This window comes from Ranitomeya variabilis, chromosome 5 (genome assembly GCF_051348905.1).
Source record: "Ranitomeya variabilis isolate aRanVar5 chromosome 5, aRanVar5.hap1, whole genome shotgun sequence".
In the NCBI taxonomy this organism is placed as follows: domain Eukaryota; kingdom Metazoa; phylum Chordata; class Amphibia; order Anura; family Dendrobatidae; genus Ranitomeya; species Ranitomeya variabilis.
The window spans coordinates 665,574,185-665,595,516 of record NC_135236.1 but is presented as its reverse complement, the minus strand read 5'-3'; positions in this window follow the sequence as shown (position 1 = coordinate 665,595,516).

Here is a 21,332-nt window from a genome sequence, read left to right as displayed (position 1 = left end):
TGTCCAGGAACTTTCCCGACTCTCATTCTCCCTAACTTGAAATCCACTCTTTTTCCATGGGCAGTTCCTCCTTATCAGCATTCTGCCAGCACAATAGGTGCAAGAACTTCTTGGACTGAAAGCTCGCCTTTCTGTTATGTCTTCAAGCAGTTTAACAAATACTTAGACCCCTCAACTTCATTTAGAGAGGCAACGACCTGCTTCACTTCTTCAAGAGAGTCAAATACTCACACTCACGTTCTGTAGTGAGACAAAGACCTGCCACCACTTCCTGTAGCGAGACAAAGACCTGCCACCACTTCCTGTAGCGAGACAAAGACCTGCCACCACTTCCTGTAGCGAGACAAAGACCTGCCACCACTTCCTGTAGCGAGACAAATACCTGTTTCCACTTCCTATAGCGAGACAAAGACCTGTCCCCACTTCCTGTAGTGAGACAAAGACCTGTCCCTCTTCCTGCAGAGAGATAAAGGCAGTTCCTCATGATTAGCTTTCTGACAGAACGATAGGTGCAGGAACTTCCTGAACTGAAATCTCACTTTTTTGTTATGTGTTCAAGCAGTTCAATAGTTTAACAAGAGCAGAAAGACTTAGACCCTAATCCACTTTCTGTAGCTGGTACTTTTCAGAGGTAAGAGCATGATTTATAAATAATGTAATTTGCACACAAAACTACAGGGATTATTTAGGGAACATGTAAGGGTACATTCACACGTATTGGAAGCGGAAAATGTAAACGCACACTCCTGTGGCAACAATACACATAGTACATAGACTGTCAGAGCCCCCGGAAAGCTTTACCACAATCACCAGGAGAGGAGAATATAGTGTCTGTCTTTAAACTTACCTGGAGTTTCAGATTTTACTGGAAATCTGCAGGTAAGCCATAGGTTAAAGACCACAGTCTTAGAGGGGGCACGATAACAAAAAATGTATCTTATCTCCATTTGCTGTGCAATTATATTTTAACCTATAAAGAGGCTAACAATAATGATTTAGTGGGATAATGTAAAAAAAAAATTATACATATATGTTAGGGGTTGAGTTCCCGTCCTTGCACAGGGGGAATCTTGGGCCATCTCCGCTGCAGTCTCCCATTCTTCTCCTGCCGCAGTGCAGCCTGCTCAGCAGAGACATCGGTCACAGTGTCTCGCTCAGTCTGACTCTGTACAAAGAGTTACTGCTGCCTTTCCTGCTTCTGCCATTGAAGTCAGTGCTGGGCAGCGGCGAGCAGACGCTTCTGGGACTAAGTCCTGCTTTTCTCGTTCTGAGCATGCCCAGAGTAAGATCTCTCAGTGGAGATCGAGGGTCACATGATCAGATACTGCAGCTAAGGCCATTGGTCCTTCAGGAAGGTCCTGTAGGTGCTCACGCTCTGTGGCAGTGCAGCGCCCCAGAGTCCTGGTCGTTGCAGTACTGTGGCTCCGCCACTATGGGGAGCTATGGTGCGTCTGATGGCACTGAAGGAGTTCATCTAATCAGGTATCACAGACACCAATTCATTTCACCGCCGGGCCTTCAGGGGGAGCTAAGGGTTCTATTCATTAGGCCACTCCTCACAGACTGGTAAAACTGGGGGTCAGGCAGGAAGTTAGAGAGAAAGCTGACTGGGTTGGAACCAGGCAACACCTTGTGGCAGAGGGTGTTGTAGGGGAAGAGACAGTAGGGTCTCTGTTAGGGGTGGTATCTTGACAGAGGCTTGGCAACGAGAACGAACGTAACGGGACCGTGCCTGCTCCGGGTAGCGGCGGTGCCCAAGAAGGGATTAGAAGAGAGATAGATTGTGCTGAGTGAGAAACGAGATCAAAGCGATAGGAGAATACCAGTAGGAGTCATGCTGTAAGACCGAGGCAACATTCTACTGAGGCGCACAACCGGTGGCCGGAACGCCGAGAGAGTATCATAATATCCAGCTTCAAGCAATACTCTAAACAGCGGCAGGACAGTCAGTCTCAGGCGGGCTGTCTAACTCAAATCACCTATGAAGTCTTGGGGGGCAACTTGTGGAGAGGGGCGTCTCTAGGGTCCCGGAAGAGCTCCGAGCCTACCCGTCAAACGGGTGCCGTTCCTACCCGAACCTCAGGGAGGGACGGAGGATTAGCAGAACATCATCTAGTCGAGTTGTGAGGGAACTTAAGAAACAGACACAACAGTTGTGGGGACTTTCCGTAAGCACAGCAGGGAAGGACCACAACACATAGCGCAAGCAGGAAGGCACAGATCTCCACCTGTGAAGAGAACTCTGGAGGTGCCATTGGACCGGCCGGACTTGCGCAGCCTGGTAAACCGTATTCTGGACTGAGGACTCAGAGATCTTCAGTAAAGAGGTAAAGAGACTGCAACCCGGTGTCCTCGTTATTTACCGCGACCTGCACCTCACAATTGCACCGTTACACCACCACTTATTGCACCGGACGTCCCCCACTGACAGACAGGGCCACGGACCGGGTCTAGCCACCGTGACAACCCCAGAACTGAACAGAGACTCTCAGAGGCCCGGCTCCGGGTATCCCTCGGCCCTGCGGCGGTGTGGGGGCGCTCCAGCAGCCTCTCATTGGTCCTTCTAGGAAGGTCCTGTACGTGCTGCAACTATTTAAGGCTCGCATGGCCGCACGGCGCTAGTATTGTTCCTTGTTATGTGCTTTGCGCCATTGTGGTCACGTGAGAGTGTGTTCAGGGACCCGGCTGAAATAAGCCCCTAGAATGCTGGCACCTCCGGCGAGGAGTTTGTGTTTGTATGTATTCAGGGACCTGGCTGAAATAAGCCCCTAGAATGCTGGCACCTCCGGCGAGTTTTGTGTGCATGCGTGACCACTGACTGCTCTCTATTTTGGCAGTTAGCCTGTGCCTCTGTGAAGTCTAACAGGGCACAGTGCTTTGCTTTCACGGCTGCTCGGTGAATTAACTGAGTTAGTCCATACCGCCATATAGTGCCGCCGTTTGCTAGCAGCAGGTACTCCTGTACGGTGGACCCCGGGCTGCGAACGCACCAATATCAATAAAAACATCTCTATTTACTCGGTGCGTTCCGCTAACCCTAACAGAATACTAGCGCCCGGGTCTGGCTAGTAAATGGCGGACATTCAGCAATCCTTGCGGTATATCCAGCAGCTGGCGGGTAGGTTGGCGGCTCTCGAGAGCTCAACCTCAGCTGTGGATGTTACCGCAGTTGCTGTACAGGCTGCTAGCGTGGCTGCAGCAACCTTGTCCACTGCCACTCCTGTTCCGACATTATCTCGCCTCCCGCTGCCAGAAAAATTTTCTGGAGATAGCAAATCTTGTAGGGGATTCGTGAGTCAGTGCTCTATTCACCTCGAGCTTCTGGCTGCACGTTTTCCCACTGAGCGGGCTAAGGTGGGATTTATTCTGTCTCTCTTGTCGGACAGGTCGTTGGAATGGGCTACGCCGCTGTGGGAGCATGGCGATCATGTGGTGCAGAGTGCTCCGCTGTTCCTGAGCACTCTGAAACAGGTCTTTTTAGGACCTCAAGTCACCCATGACACGGCGCTCCAACTGCTGGCATTAACTCAGGGTGAGTCCTTGGTCAGCCATTTTGCCGTCCGCTTTCGTACTTTAGCTTCTGAGCTGGAGTGGTCGGATAAAGTCCTTATCCCCATGTTTTGGAGGGGCCTGGCTGATCTGTTATGACCCCAATGGCGAGGGTCTCAGAGGAACGTGGAAGTCTGCAGAATACAAAAATCCAGCTCATAGGGCAGTGGTAGCTGGGTTGACCATATATCTACTCCTAACGCCAACACTAGAAGTAGCCGGGGATCATTCCTACGTTGATTCTAGATGACACGCTCCAGCCGGAGAATCTAGCTACCCCTAGTAGAGGAAAACAAAAGACCTTTCTTGCCTCCAGAGAAGGGGACCCCAAAGCTGGATAGAAGCCCCCCACAAATAATAACGGTGAGGTAAGAGGAAATGACAAACACAGAAATGAACCAGGTTTAGCACAGAGAGGCCCGCTTACTGATAGCAGAATAAAGAAAGGTAACTTATATGGTCAACAAAAACCCTATCAAAATCCACACTGGAAATTCAAGAACCCCCGAACCGTCTAACGGTCCGGGGGGAGAACACCAGCCCCCTAGAGCTTCCAGCAAAGGTCAGGATATATATTTGGAACAAGCTGGACAAAAATACAAAACCAAAACAAAATAGCAAAAAGCAAAAAGCGGACTTAGCTGATATAACTGGAACCAGGATCAGTAGACAAGAGCACAGCAGACTAGCTCTGATAACTACGTTGCCAGGCATTGAACTGAAGGTCCAGGGAGCTTAAATAGCAACACCCTTAACTAACGACCCAGGTGCGGATAAAAGGAATGACAGAAAAACCAGAGTCAAAAAACTAGTAACCACTAGAGGGAGCAAAAAGTTAATTCACAACAGTACCTCCCCCTTAGTGAGGGGTCACCGAACCCTCACCACGACCACCAGGGCGATCAGGATGAGCGGCATGAAAGGCACGAACTAAATCGGCCGCATGAACATCAGAGGCGACCACCCAGGAATTATCCTCCTGACCATAGCCCTTCCACTTGACCAGGTACTGAAGCCTCCGCCTGGAGAGGCGAGAATCCAAGATCTTCTCCACCACGTACTCCAACTCGCCCTCAACCAACACCGGAGCAGGAGGCTCAGCAGAAGGAACTATAGGCACAATGTACCGCCGCAACAAGGACCTATGAAATACATTGTGAATAGCAAACGACACAGGAAGATCCAGACGAAAAGATACAGGATTAAGGATTTCCAATATCTTGTAAGGCCCAATAAAACGAGGTTTAAATTTGGGAGAGGAGACCTTCATAGGAACAAAGCGGGAAGAAAGCCATACCAAATCCCCAACGCGTAGTCGGGGACCCACACCGCGGCGGCGGTTGGCAAAGCGCTGAGCCCTCTCCTGTGACAACTTCAAGTTGTCCACCACATGATTCCAGATCCGCTGCAACCTATCCACCACAGAATCCACCCCAGGACAGTCAGAAGGCTCCACATGACCCGAAGAAAAGCGAGGATGGAAACCAGAGTTGCAGAAAAAAGGCGAAACCAAGGTGGCGGAACTAGCCCGATTATTAAGGGCAAACTCAGCCAACGGCAAGAATGTCACCCAATCGTCCTGATCAGCAGAGACAAAACACCTCAAATAAGCCTCCAAAGTCTGATTGGTTCGCTCCGTCTGTCCATTAGTCTGAGGATGGAAAACAGACGAAAACGACAAATCAATGCCCATCCTACTACAAAAGGATCGCCAGAATCTGGAAACGAACTGGGATCCTCTGTCTGACACAATATTCTCAGGGATGCCGTGCAAACGAACCACGTTCTGGAAAAACACAGGAACCAGATCGGAAGAGGAAGGCAGCTTAGGCAAAGGAACCAAATGGACCATCTTTGAGAAGCGATCACATATCACCCAGATAACGGACATGCCCTGGGATAGCGGAAGATCAGAAATGAAATCCATGGAGATATGTGTCCAAGGTCTCTTCGGGACAGGCAAGGGCAAGAGCAAACCGCTGGCACGAGAACAGCAAGGCTTAGCTCGAGCACAAGTCCCACAGGACTGCACAAATGACCGCACATCCCTTGACAAGGAAGGCCACCAAAAGGACCTGGCCACCAGATCTCTGGTGCCAAAAATTCCCGGGTGACCTGCCAACACCGAGGAATGAACCTCGGAAATGACTCTGCTGGTCCACTTATCCGGGACAAACAGTCTGTCAGGTGGACAAGACTCAGGCCTATCAGCCTGAAATCTCTGCAACACACGTCGCAGATCCGGAGAAATAGCTGACAAGATAACTCCATCTTTAAGAATACCAACAGGATCAGCGACTCCAGGAGCATCAGGCACAAAGCTCCTAGAAAGAGCATCGGCCTTCACATTCTTTGAACCTGGTAAATACGAGACAACAAAATCAAAGCGGGAGAAAAACAATGACCAGCGGGCCTGTCTCGGATTAAGGCGTTTAGCAGACTCGAGATACATCAGATTTTTGTGATCAGTCAAGACCACCACACGATGCTTAGCACCCTCGAGCCAATGACGCCACTCCTCAAATGCCCATTTCATGGCCAACAACTCCCGATTGCCCACATCATAATTTCGCTCGGCAGGCGAAAACTTCCTAGAGAAAAAGGCACAAGGTTTCATAACAGAGCAACCAGGGCCTCTCTGCGACAAAACGGCCCCTGCTCCAATCTCTGAAGCATCCACCTCAACCTGAAAGGGAAGTGAGACATCGGGCTGGCACAAAACAGGCGCCGAAGTAAACCGGCGTTTCAACTCCTGGAAAGCCTCCACGGCAGCAGGAGCCCAGTTAGCTACATCGGAGCCCTTCTTGGTCATATCCGTCAAAGGTTTCACAATGCTAGAAAAATTAGCGATAAAACGACGGTAGAAGTTAGCGAAACCCAAGAACTTCTGTAGACTCTTAACTGACGAGGGCTGAGTCCAATCAAGAATAGCTCGGACCTTGACTGGGTCCATCTCCACAGCAGAAGGGGAAAAAATGAACCCCAAAAAGGGAACCTTCTGTACACCAAAGAGACACTTTGAGCCCTTGACAAACAAAGAATTTTCACGCAAAATTTTAAAGACCAACCTGACCTGCTCCACATGCGAATCCCAATTATCAGAAAAAACCAAAATATCATCCAGATAAACAATCAAAAATTTATCCAGATACTTCCGGAAAATGTCATGCATAAAGGACTGAAAAACTGAAGGCGCATTGGAGAGCCCAAAAGGCATCACCAAGTACTCAAAATGACCTTCGGGCGTATTGAATGCGGTTTTCCATTCATCACCTTGCTTAATGCGCACAAGGTTGTACGCACCACGAAGATCTATCTTGGTGAACCACTTGGCACCTTTAATCCGGGCAAACAAGTCAGACAACAGCGGTAAAGGATACTGAAATTTGACAGTGATCTTATTTAAAAGCCGATAATCAATACAAGGTCTCAAAGATCCGTCCTTTTTTGCCACAAAAAAGAATCCCGCACCAAGAGGGGAAGAAGACGGACGAATATGTCCTTTCTCTAGAGACTCCTTGATATATGAACGCATAGCGGTATGTTCAGGTACCAACAGATTAAACAGTCTTCCCTTAGGAAATTTACTGCCTGGGATCAAATCTATAGCACAGTCACAGTCCCTATGAGGAGGCAGTGCACTGGACTCAGACTCACTGAAGACATCCTGATAATCAGACAAATACTCCGGAACTTCCGAAGGCGTAGAAGAAGCAATAGACACAGGCAGGGAATCCCCATGAATACCACGACAGCCCCAACTTGAGACTGACATAGCCTTCCAGTCCAGGACTGGATTATGGGTCTGTAACCATGGCAGCCCTAAAACAACCAAATCATGCATTTTATGTAAAACCAGGAAACGTATCACCTCGCGGTGTTCAGGAGTCATGCACATGGTAACCTGTGTCCAATACTGCGGTTTATTTGCTGCCAATGGCGTAGCATCAATACCCCTAAGAGGAATAGGATTTTCTAATGGTTCAAGAGTAAAACCACAGCGCTTAGCAAATGACAGATCCATAAGACTCAGGGCAGCACCTGAATCTACAAACGCCATGACAGGAAAAGACGACAGTGAGCAAATCAAAGTTACAGACAGAATAAATTTAGGTTGCAAATTACCAACGGTGACAGGACTAACAACCTTAGCTATACGTTTAGAGCATGCTGAGATAACATGTGTAGAATCACCACAGTAGTAGCACAAGCCATTCCGGCGTCTATGAATTTTCCGCTCATTTCTAGTCAGGATTCTATCACATTGCATTAAATCAGGTGTCTGTTCAGACAACACCATGAGGGAATTTGCGATTTTTCTATCACATTGCACCGAATTAGGTGTCTGTTCAGACAACACCATGAGGGAATTTGCGGTTTTGCGCTCCCGCAACCGCCGGTCAATTTGAATAGCCAGTGCCATAGTATCATTCAGACCTGTGGGAATGGGAAAACCCACCATAACATTCTTAATGGCTTCAGAAAGGCCATTTCTAAAATTAGCGGCCAGTGCACACTCGTTCCAATGTGTCAGCACGGACCATTTCCGAAATTTTTGGCAGTACACTTCAGCCTCGTCCTGCCCCTGAGACATAGCCAGCAAGGCCTTTTCTGCCTGAATCTCAAGATTGGGTTCCTCATAAAGTAAACCGAGCGCCAGAAAAAACGCATTAATATCAGCCAATGCCGGATCTCCTGGCGCCAGCGAAAAAGCCCAATCCTGAGGGTCGCCCCGTAAGAACGAAATAACAATTTTTACTTGCTGAGCAGAGTCTCCAGATGAACAGGGTCTCAGGGACAAAAACAATTTACAATTATTCACAAAATTCCTAAACTTAAACCTGTCTCCGGAAAACAGTTCAGGAATTGGTATTTTAGGTTCTGACCTAGGATTACTGATAACATAGTCTTGTATGCCCTGCACACGAGTAGCCAGCTGGTCCACACTTGTAATCAAGGTCTGGACATTCATGTCTGCAGCAAGCATAGCCACTCTGAGGTAAAGGGGAAGAAGAAAAAAAAAAAAAAAACTCAGAATCTTCTTTCTTATAATCCCTCTTCTGCAATGCATTAAACATTTAATACTGGCCTGGCAAACTGTTATGACCCCAATGGCGAGGGTCTCAGAGGAACGTGGAAGTCTGCAGAATACAAAAATCCAGCTCATAGGGCAGTGGTAGCTGGGTTGACCATATATCTACTCCTAACGCCAACACTAGAAGTAGCCGGGGATCATTCCTACGTTGATTCTAGATGACACGCTCCAGCCGGAGAATCTAGCTACCCCTAGTAGAGGAAAACAAAAGACCTTTCTTGCCTCCAGAGAAGGGGACCCCAAAGCTGGATAGAAGCCCCCCACAAATAATAACGGTGAGGTAAGAGGAAATGACAAACACAGAAATGAACCAGGTTTAGCACAGAGAGGCCCGCTTACTGATAGCAGAATAAAGAAAGGTAACTTATATGGTCAACAAAAACCCTATCAAAATCCACACTGGAAATTCAAGAACCCCCGAACCGTCTAACGGTCCGGGGGGAGAACACCAGCCCCCTAGAGCTTCCAGCAAAGGTCAGGATATATATTTGGAACAAGCTGGACAAAAATACAAAACCAAAACAAAATAGCAAAAAGCAAAAAGCGGACTTAGCTGATATAACTGGAACCAGGATCAGTAGACAAGAGCACAGCAGACTAGCTCTGATAACTACGTTGCCAGGCATTGAACTGAAGGTCCAGGGAGCTTAAATAGCAACACCCTTAACTAACGACCCAGGTGCGGATAAAAGGAATGACAGAAAAACCAGAGTCAAAAAACTAGTAACCACTAGAGGGAGCAAAAAGTAAATTCACAACACTGATCACGATAAGGACGCTCTGGCCACTAGGGAGATTCCTGCCACACTGGAAGAGTTAATAACTGTCTCTACTCGAATTGACCTCCGTTTTAACGAGTAGAGGTTAGAGCGAGCCCAGTGTAGGCAGAGGTTTCGGCTGGCTCCCACCTTCGCCAAACCTCTGGAATCTCCGGTCCTGTTTCCTGAGTCACATGAGGCCATGGAAGTGTCACGAGCGGGATCTAAGTCCCGGACCGCTTGTGCACTCAAGGTCTGTCATGTTTGCCAGCAGTCAGGACATCTTGCCACCAGATGTCCCCAGCGGTCGAGGAAACGTCAGCGTCTAGTGGTAGTAGGTGGAGGTACACTAGACATGGCAACGTTTGCCTCCAAATTGTCCTTTAAGGGGACAATTATTATAGGCTCATCCTCCCACTCGGTAGAGCTCTGCGTGGATTCTGGGGCGGAGGGCAATTTTATGTCTTCTGCCTTCGCCCAACGTCACGCAATACCCCTGGTTATGCTAGCTCAACCAGTAACGGTACGAGTGGTGAATGGGTCGACACTGCCCTCACAGATAACACACCAGACCATCCCTCTTACTCTGTCCATGTCGCCATCCCATCAGGAGATTATATCTCTGCTCGTCATTCCTGAGGGAATTGATGAGGTCCTATTGGGGATACCTTGGCTACGGTACCACTCTCCTTATATCGAGTGGTCCTCAGGCAGAATTCTGGGATGGGGTGAATCTTGTGGGGGTAGGTGTCAGAGGGAGTTCATTCAGGTTGCGACTACAGAGGTACCCGCAGATCTATCCTCTCTCCCCAAGCAATATTGGTCTTATGCAGACGTGTTCTCCAAAAAGGCGGCGGAGACCCTTCCACCCCACTGCCCCTATGACTGTCCTATTGATTTCTTGCCTGGTGCTGAGCCTCCCTGGGGTCGAGTTTATCCGTTATCTCTCCCGGAGACGGAGGCAATGTCTCAGTACATTCAAGAGAATCTGGCAAGAGGGTTCATCAGGAAGTCAGTGTCACCTGCTGGGGCTGGGTTCTGTCATGGTTCCCAATGGCAAGGAAACGTCAGAGAACTTAAACTACAGACTAGCTCCTGGGTGATGGAATCTCGAGCTGACCGTGAGCTAAACCTACCACACAACTAACAGTGGCCGGGTGGCGTACCTACGTTTTATCCCTAGACGCCTAGCGCCAGCCGGAGGACTAACTAACCCTAATAGAGGAAAAGACAGACCTGGCTTACCTCTAGGGAAATTCCCCCAAAAAGGAGACAGAAGCCCCCCACATATATTGACGGTGAGTTCAGAGGAAAAGACATACGCAGTATGAAGGTAGGTTCAGCAAAGCGAGGTCCGCTTACTAGATAGCAAGAAGATACAATAGGGAACTTCACGGTCAGCTGAAAACCCTATTAAAATACCATCCCGAAATTACTTTAAGACTCATGTGTCAACTCATGACACCGGAGTGGCAATTTCGGTCCACAAGAGCTTCCAGCTACAGAAAAATAACATAACTGTGAACTGGAACAAAAATGCAAAACAAACTTAGGACTAAGAGTCCAACTTAGCTGATAGTAGTCTAGAAGCAGGAACATGCAACAGAAAGGCTCTGGTTACATTGATGGCCGGCACTAGAATAACTGAGCAGCAAGGCTAAATAGGATACACCCATATCCTGATGGAAACAGGTGAACAGAGAAAGTGAAGCACACAAGTCCAGTACCACCAGTGACCACCGGGGGAGCCCAAAAAACAAATTCACAACAGGGTTCTTATTCATGCAGAAGAAGAATGGGGAACTGCGTCCATGTATAGACTACAGGGGTCTTAACGCCATAACCGTTAAGAATAAGTATTCTTTGCCCTTGATATCTGAGCTCTTCGATAGGCTTCGGGGAGCAAGGGTGTTTACTAAACTAGATCTGCGGGGTGCTTACAACCTGATTCGCATCCATTCGCATCCATTCGCGTCCCCGAATGGAAGACGGCTTTTAACACCAGGGATGGGCACTATGAATATCTGGAGATGCCCTTCGGGCTCTGTAATGCCCCAGCCGTTTTCCAAGACTTTGTGAACGACATCTTCCGGGATATGCTCACCACCTCTGCCGTAGTCTATCTGGATGATATTCTCATCTACTCTCCAGATATTGACTCCCACCGGAGAGATGTTTGCAAAGTCTTCGATCTCCTACGGGCAAACTCCCTCTATGCCAAGTTGGAGAAGTGTATGTTCGAGCAGGAGTACTTACCTTTCCTAGGCTATATCATCTCCACCCAGGGATTGGCTATGGATCCTGCCAAACTTCAGGCTATGCGGTGCAGCGCTTTATGGGGTTCATTAATTATTATCGCCAGTTCATTCCGCACTTCTCAACTTATTTTTTATATAACGTTTCTGTGGTGCAATCCCCATTAGGAAATGTGCTCCACAATTGTTAATGCCACCCAGTGCACATCTTGCCTCATGTATGCAGTCCTTGATCAGCCGGTCGAGGGTGCATACTGCTGTGTGAGATGTGAGCACGTTGTGCATTTGGAATCCCAGATTCTGGATCTAAATGTGCAGCTGGCAACACTGAGATCCATTGACAATATGGAGAGGAGTCTTCTGCTCACAGAGCAGACGCTCAATGGGATAGATGAGGAGGGGGATGGTAGGATGGAGCTGCAGGACAGTAAGGCAGTTAGCTGGGTGACAGATAGAAAGCGGGGTAGAGGGAAGAGTGCCAGGGAGGCTAGTCCTGATCTGGCACGCCCCAATAAGTTCGCTAAGTTGGCAGATGAGGGGGGTGCCAGTACAGGGGTAGCACTGCTGCAGCCAGGCATGTCCTCTGAAAGCCGAAGGAGTGACTGCTCCAGTAAGGAGGGAAATAGGAGAGCAGGGCAGGCCAGACAGGTGCTGGTAGTGGGGGACTCAATTATTAGGGGAACAGATAGGGCAATCTGTCACAAAGACAGGGATCGTCGGACGGTGTGCTGCCTACCTGGCGCTCGAGTCCGACACATCGCTGATCGGGTGGACAGATTACTGGGAGGGGCTGGTGAGGACCCAGCGGTCATGGTGCACATTGGCACAAATGACAAAGTTAGAGGTAGGTGGAAGGTCCTTAAAGATGATTTCAGGGAATTAGGCTGCAAGCTGAAAGCAAGGACCTCCAACGTGGTATTTTCCGAAATACTGCCTGTACCACGTGCCACGCCAGAGAGGCAACGGGAGATTAGGGAGGTTAATAAGTGGCTCAAGAATTGGTGTAGGAAAGAGAGGTTTGGGTTCCTGCAGAACTGGGCCGACTTCTCAGTTGGCTACAGGCTCTACGCTAGGGACGGGCTGCACCTCAATGGGGAAGGTGCAGCTGTGCTGGGGGAGAAAATGGCTAGAAGGTTGGAGGAGTGTTTAAACTAGGGATTGGGGGGGAGGGTATTCATTTTATAGGAGGGTAAGATAGTGCAGATAGAGACCTGGGCACAAATAAGGAAGTTGGGGGTGGCGGTGGCATGGGGGGTGGGGTTAGAACAGCTAATAATTTAAGAAAGAATAGAGGTACAGAGAGGAACATCAAGTGCATGTATACTAATGCCAGAAGCCTCGCCAACAAAATGGAGGAATTAGAACTAATGTTGTTGGAACATAATTATGACATGGTGGGGATATCTGAAACATGGCTGGATGAGAGCCATGACTGGGCTGTTAACTTGCAGGGCTATAGTCTGTTCAGAAATGACCGTACAGATAAGCGAGGGGGAGGGGTGTGTCTGTATGTAAAATCCACCTTAAAACCCATCCTGCGTGATAATATAGGTGAATCTAATGAAAATGTAGAGTCCCCGTGGGTGGAGATAAGGGGAGGGGGAAAAAATAATAAATTACTGATAGGGGTTTGTTATAAATCTCCAAAAATAATGGAAGCAATGGAGAATATCCTCGTAAAGCAAATAGATGAAGCTGCGTCTCAAGGAGAAGTCATTATTATGGGGGACTTCAACTACCTTGAAATAGATTGGGGAACAGAAACCTGCAGTTCCAGTAAAGGTAATCGGTTTTTGACAACTATGAGAGACAATTACCTTTCACAACTGGTTCAGGACCCAACAAGGAGGGGGGCACTGCTAGACCTAATATTAACCAACAGGCCAGACCGCATATCAAATATAAGGGTTGGGGGTCACTTGGGGAATAGTGATCACAAAATAATAAGTTTTCAGGTCTCCTTTAATAAGATGTGTAGTAGAGGGGTGACAAGGACACTAAACTTCAGGAGGGCAAATTTCCAACGGATGAGAGAGGATCTTGGTGCAATTAACTGGGACTATATCCTGAGACATAAAAGTACACAAAGAAAATGGGAGACGTTTATTAGCATCCTGGATAGGACCTGTGCACAGTATATACTGTATGGGAATAAACATACTAGAAATAGGAGGAAACCAATATGGCTAAATAGAGCTGTAAGGGGCGCAATAAGTGACAAAAAGAAAGCATTTAGAGAACTAAAGGAAGTAGGTAGTGATGAGGCATTAAATAAATATAGAAAATTAAATAAATTCTGTAAAAAGCAAATCAAGGTAGCAAAGATTGAGACAGAGAGACTCATTGCCAGAGAGAGCAAAAATAACCCCAAAATATTCTTTAACTACATAAATAGTAAGAAACTAAAAAATGATAGTGTTGGCCCCCTTAAAAATAGTCTGGGTGAAATGGTGGATGAGGATGAGGAAAAAGCCAATATGCTAAATGACTTTTTTTCATCAGTATTTACAAAAGAAAATCCCATGGCAGCCAATATGACTAGTGATAAAAATTCCCAATTAAATGTTACCTGCTTAACCCAGCAGGAAGTACGGCGGCGTCTAAAAATCACAAAAATTGACAAATCTCCGGGCCCGGATGGGATACACCCCCGAGTACTGCAGGAACTAAGTACAGTCATTGATAGACCGTTATTTTTAATCTTTAAAGAGTCCATAATAACAGGGTCTGTACCACAGGACTGGCGTATAGCAAATGTGGTGCCAATATTTAAAAAGGGGACAAAAACTGAACTCGGAAATTATAGGACAGTAAGCTTAACCTCTACTGTGGGTAAAATCCTGGAGGGCATTCTAAGGGATGCTATGCTGGAGTATCTGAGGAGGAATAACCTCATGACACAGTATCAGCACGGGTTTACTAGGGACCGTTCATGTCAGACTAATTTGATCAGCTTCTATGAAGAGGTAAGTTCCGGACTGGACCAAGGGAGCCCAGTGGATGTAGTGTATATGGACTTTTCAAAAGCTTTTGATACGGTGCCACACAAAGGGTTGATACATAAAATGAGAATAATGGGGATAGGGGAAAATATGTGCAAGTGGGTTGAGAGCTGGCTCAGGGATAGGAAACAAAGGGTGGTTATTAATGGAGCACACTCGGACTGGGTCGCGGTTAGTAGTGGGGTACCACAGGGGTCAGTATTGGGCCCTCTTCTTTTTAACATATTTATTAATGACCTTGTAGGGGGCATTCAGAGTAGAATTTCAATATTTGCAGATGCCACTAAACTCTGCAGGGTAATCAATACAGAGGAGGACAATTTTATATTGCAGGATGATTTATGTAAACTAGAAGCTTGGGCTGATAAATGGCAAATGAGCTTTAATGGGGATAAATGTAAGTTCATGCAATTGGGTAGAAGTAATAAGATGTATAACTATGTGCTTAATTCTAAAACTCTGGGTAAAACTGTCAATGAAAAGGACCTGGGTGTATGGGTGGATGACAAACTCATATTCAGTGGCCAGTGTCAGGCAGCTGCTACAAAGGCAAATAAAATAATGGGATGCATTAAAAGAGGCATAGATGCTCATGAGGAGAACATAATTTTACCTCTATCCAAGTCACTAGTGCGACCACACTTAGAATACTGTGCACAGTTCTGGTCTCCGGTGTACAAGAAAGACATAGCTGAACTAGAGCGGGTGCAGAGAAGAGCGACCAAGGTTATTAGAGGACTGGGGGGTCTGCAATACCAAGATAGGTTATTACACTTGGGGCTATTTAGTTTGGAAAAACGAAGGCTAAGGGGTGATCTTATGTTAATGTATAAATATATGAGGGGACAGTACAAAGACCTTTCTGATGATCTTTTTAATCATAGACCGGTGACAGGGACAAGGGGGCATCCTCTACGTCTGGAGGAAAAAAGGTTTAAGCATAATAACAGACGCGGATTCTTTACTGTAAGAGCAGTGAGACTATGGAACTCTCTGCTGTATGATGTTGTAATGAGTGATTCATTACTTAAATTTAAGAGGGGACTGGATGCCTTTCTGGAAAAGTATAATGTTACAGGGTATATACACTAGATTCCTTGATAAGGCGTTGATCCAGGGAACTAGTCTGATTGCCGTATGTTGGGTCGGGAAGGAATTTTTTTCCCCATGGTGGAGCTTACTCTTACCACATGGGTTTTTTTTGCCTTCCCCTGGATCAACATGTTAGGGCATGTTAGGTTAGGCCATAGGTTAGGCCATAACCCATAGGTTGAACTAGATGGACTTAAAGTCTTCCTTCAACCTTAATAACTATGTAAAAAACTATGTAAACTTTGGTAGCTCCCTTGGTTGCCCTCACCAAGAAGGGGTCAAATCCCAAATTGTGGTCTGAGGAGGTCTCCAAGGCCTTTAACTCCATAAAGTCACACTTCGCTAGTGCTCCCATCCTACATCGCCCCGATGTAGATAAGCCATTTATCATGGAGGTGGATGCCTCATCTGTTGGTGCTGGAGCAGTCCTCTTCCAAAAGGATGCTCAAGGTCGGAAGCATCCTTGCTTCTTCTTTTCTAAGACCTTCTCACCAGCAGAGAGGAATTATTCCATCGGGGACAGGGAGTTGCTAGCCATGAAGTTGGCGTTCTCGGAGTGGAGACATCTCTTGGAAGGAGCTCGTTTTCCCTTCCAAGTCTTCACAGATCATAAAAATTTAGTGTACCTCTAGACAGCCCAGCGGTTAAATTCTCGCCAGGCCAGATGGTCCCTGTTCTTCTCCTGGTTTCATTTCACCCTCCATTTTCTTTCTGGGGAGAGGAACATTCATGCCGACGCTCTCTCTCGCTCCGTTGTGTCATCTGTGGAGGAGGAAGAGGAGCCTCGGCTTATTGTCCCCACCGAGAGCCTGAGAACTGTGGCCCCGGTTTCGCTAGAGTCTGTGCCTCCGGGCAAGACCTTTGTACCATCCAGTTTGCGACCGGAGGTTCTCTCTTGGGCACACTCGTCCAGGGTGGGTGGACATTTTGGTTCCAAAAGGACATCTGAGTTACTGGCGAGGACATACTGGTGGTCGCATATGGCTCGTGATGTCGCAGACTATGTTCGGGCGTGTGTCTCTTGCGCCAAGAACAAGTCCCCTCGGCAACGGCCAGCTGGGTTGCTTTACCCTCTGCCGGTGGCGGACAGGCCCTGGGAGATGGTCGGGATGGACTTTGTGGTGGGCTTCCCCAAGTCTCGTAGTTGCACCATTATCTGGGTGATCACCGACCATTTTTCCAAAATGGTTAATTTGGTGCCTCTTCAACGGCTACCTTCTGCACCGGCTCTGGCAGCCTTGTTCATCAAGCATATCTTTCGCTTACACGGTATGCCGGACAAGATTGTCAGTGACCGGGGTCCCCAGTTTGCGTCTCGATTCTGGAGGGAGCTTTGTCGTCTACTCAGTATTGAGTTAAATCTCTCCTCGGCTTATCATCCCGAGACAAATGGGTTGGTTGAGAGAGTCAATCAGACTCTGGTCGCTTATTTACGACATTTTGTTTCTGCCAGGCAGGTTGACTGGAAAGGGTTATATCAATTTATTGGGAGCGTAACAGAATATTACAGTATATGCGATTAACAACGTTTCGGCTCAACCAGAGCCTTTGTCACGTGTTCGCTTATTCCGATTAGAGAATAATGCGTAGAGAGGGAAGAGTCCCAGAGGTGAGGTGTATATGCTCTTAAGTAATGTACTGGAAACAATGTCCTGGATATGCCTATAGAGGCTGGAGTGGACCTGTGTTATTCCGATCTAGAGCGGCGCTCAATGTACTGGAAGCAATGTACTGGATAAGCCTATAGAGGCTCCCTTTAGATGGAGTGGACCTGTGTTATTATGATCTAGAGCGGCGCTCCCGCGCTGTGCTCTGGTGCGGCGTGTGCCTGGTACACACGCCGCAGGTGTTCCGCTAGCCCTAACTATATATATATATATATATATATATATATATATATATATATATATATATATATATATATATATATATATAGTAAGATGGCTGCCGGAAGGGTCCTTGAGGGGACATATGTGTCATTGCGGTTATTAGCTGTGGAGATGTGAGCTCAGAAGCATGCTCAGGCACATATAGTGCTGAGAGAGTTATTAGGTCATTCTGGAGCACCCCTTCAGGACAGTGGGGTACTCGGTACCGGGTCCGGTCGGCTCAAAGGGGGATGTCACGGTGGCTGACCCGGTCCGCGGCCCTGGAACGTCCGTGTAAAAAGGAAAGGTCTTTAAAGGGATAAAGTTTATGTTTGTGACGCCACCTGTGGTATTCGGTCAGGGAGACCGACGCTGCTTTAAGGGGTCCGCTGGGGTGATGTTATGGCAGCTAGATGGTATACCTTCCCACAGATGAAGTATGTCCCCAGGGCTTCCCAGTATGTAGATGGTGAATGGTGAATGGAGCAGTGAAGAACGAGGACACAAGGGTGCAGTCTCTTTACCTTTACTGACGACTTCAGCATCCACAGTCCAGGGCACAAGACCACAGGGCAGGCAGCGTCCGCCGGTTCGGAGGCAAGTCCAGAGTCCCCTTGTCCAGGTGGAAATCAATAGCCTTCCCTTGCACTGTACTGGTGTAGTCCCTTACTGCATAAGCTTCAAATAAGGTCCTCACAGATGTATTGTCTCTCTCTCTGTCCCCCGTATAGGATAGGTCAAAACCCATATGACTGGTGGCTTGAGACTGTTTATAGGGACTCTAGCATGCCCCGGCCTCTGAGGGGTGCCACCATGCCTCCTGGGTGTTGGTGCGGACAGGTAACATGCAATTAGCTGTCCTGCCGATCTAGGAGTGAGGCATAGAGGTACTTACTACCTCGGTGTTCCGGCTACCGGTGTTCTACGCCTCAGAAGGAGGCAGCCTGTTCGGGGCTGGTCCCCTTCTGGTATCCTCTCCTTTGCTTTGCCTTCCTTCCCGCTCGCTGCAATACAATTCTGCCTTCAAAATGTCTCTTTCTGGGAGCTGCAGCTCTTAGGGCATGCACAGCTCCGTGGACCCTCTCCTCTGTCCTCTGACAGGAATTCGCTCCTGCCAGGAACAGTTTCCCTGAAGGACTGACTGACTTTCCCTACAGACTGCCAGTTATATATATGGGGATTCACCTAGTAAATAGGATCAGAAGCTCCCCCTAGTGGCCTGGAGTATGAATGTGTTGCATGTTTGTGATACCTGGATGCAGTTATCCTTCCTTGCCTCCAAACGTAGCATCACTCTCCCCAGGAGGAAAGCAATACTACTGTGACGACCAGGACCCTGGGGCGCCACAATTCCAGGGTGGGTTTTATGAGCAGTCATAAGAGATGGGTGGGAATGACAGCTCACATATCCCATCCCCAGGGGTGTGGTTTGGCAGATAAAATGGATGCAAAGTATCTCATTTTCTGTCTTTGTGCTGGAGAAAGCTATCTTTGTTGGCTTGTGCATAAACAGAAATATGCAGTTAATAATCCTGACCGGACATTTTCTTATGAAACTGATTCCTGTGCCTACCTCAAACTGCAGCTGAGTGAGTAAAACCTTACAATATATACAGTGGGTACAGAAAGTATTCACACCCCTTTAAATGTTTCACTCTTTGTTTCATTGCAGCCATTTGGTAAATTTAAACAAAGTTCATTTTTTTCACATCAATGTACACTCCGCACCCCATCTTGACTGAAAAAAAACACAAATGTAGAAATTTTTGCAAATTTAATAAAAAACAAAAACTGAAATATCACATGGTCATAAGTAATCAGACCCTTTGCTCAGACACTCATATTTAAGTCACATGTTTCCATTTCCTTGTGATCCTCCTTGAGGTGGTTCTACTCCTTCATTGTAGTCCAGCTGTGTTTAATTAAACTGATAGGACTTGGTTTGGAAAGGCACACACGTGTCTATATAAGACCTCACAGCTCACAGTGCAAGTCAGACCAAATGAGAATCATGAGGTCAAAGGAACTGGCCAAGGAGCTCAGAGACAGAATTGTGGCAAGGCACAGATCTGGCCAAGGTTACAACAGAATTTCTGCAGTACTCAAGGCTCCTAAGAGCACAGTGTCCTCCATAATCCTTAAATGGAAGAAGTTTGGAACCACCAGAAGTCTTCCTAGACCTACCTGTCCAGCCAAACTGAGCAATCGTGGGAGAAGAGCCTTGGTGACAGAGGTAAAAAAGAACCCCAAGATCACTGTGGCTGAGTGTTATGATCCTTAGTGGTTGAGGATCACAAATTACTCCAGCTAAGTAACATACATAGGACAAGCTCTAGGGAGGTGGCAAACTGGACTGACCGCAAATCTGAACCTATCCAAACACACTAGAAGTAGCCGGTGAACGTGCCTAAAAATCCTAGATGTCTCGAGCCAGCCTGAGGAACTAACTACCCCTAGAGAGAAAGAAAGACCTCTCTTGCCTCCAGAGAAATAATCCCCAAAGAAATAGAAGCCCCCAACATATAATAACGGTGAGGTAAGAGGTAGGCACATACACAGGGGTGAAAACAGATTTAGCAAATGAGGCCCACTAATACTAGATAGCAGAAAATAGTAAAGGGGTCTGTGCGGTCAGTAAAAAACCCTTACAAAATATCCACACTGAGATTTCAAGAACCCCCGCACCAACTAACGGTGTGGGGGGGGAGAAACTCAGTCCCCTAGAGCAACCAGCAAGCGAGGAAATCACATTTTAGCGAGCTGGACTAAAAACATAATAAATGCTGATAATCAAAAAATGATCAAACAAAAACTTAGCTTGTCTTGGAGAGACTGGGAGCAAGGTAGTCACAAGGAATCTGAAGAGCACTGAATACATTGAGAGCAGGCAAGGAACTGAGTATCCAGGTGAACTAAACAGGAAACCAACCAAGGATAACGAACCAGCTGATGCTGCCAACCTGCAGAAAGACAACACTACACAGTACCGCTTGTGACCACTAGAGGGAGCCCAAAAACAGAGTTCACAACAGTACCCCCCCCTTGAGGAGGGGTCACCGAACCCTCATCAAGACCCCCAGGGCGATCAGGACGAGCCACGTGGAAGGCACGAACCAAATCGGCCGCATGAACATCAGAGGCGACAACCCAGGAATTATCCTCCTGACCATAGCCCTTCCACTTCACCAAATACTGAAGCCTCCGTCTAGAGATACGAGAATCCAAAATCTTCTCCACCACGTACTCCAATTCGCCCTCGACCAGCACCGGAGCAGGAGGCCCAACAGAAGGAACCACAGGTACCACATACCTCCGCAACAAAGACCTATGGAACACATTATGAATGGCAAACGATGCTGGGAGATCCAAACGAAAAGACACCGGGTTAAGGATTTCCAAGATCTTATAAGGACCGATGAAGCGAGGCTTAAATTTAGGAGAGGAGACCTTCATAGGAACATACCGAGAAGACAGCCACACCAAATCCCCAACACGAAGTCGGGGACCCACACTGCGGCGGCGGTTGGCAAAGCGCTGAGCCTTCTCTTGTGACAACCTCAAATTGTCCACCACATGGTTCCAAATCTGCTGCAACCTATCCACCACAGAATCCACCCCAGGACAGTCAGAAGGCTCAACCTGACCCGAGGAAAAACGAGGATGGAAACCAGAATTGCAGAAAAAAGGCGAAACCAAAGTAGCAGAACTAGCCC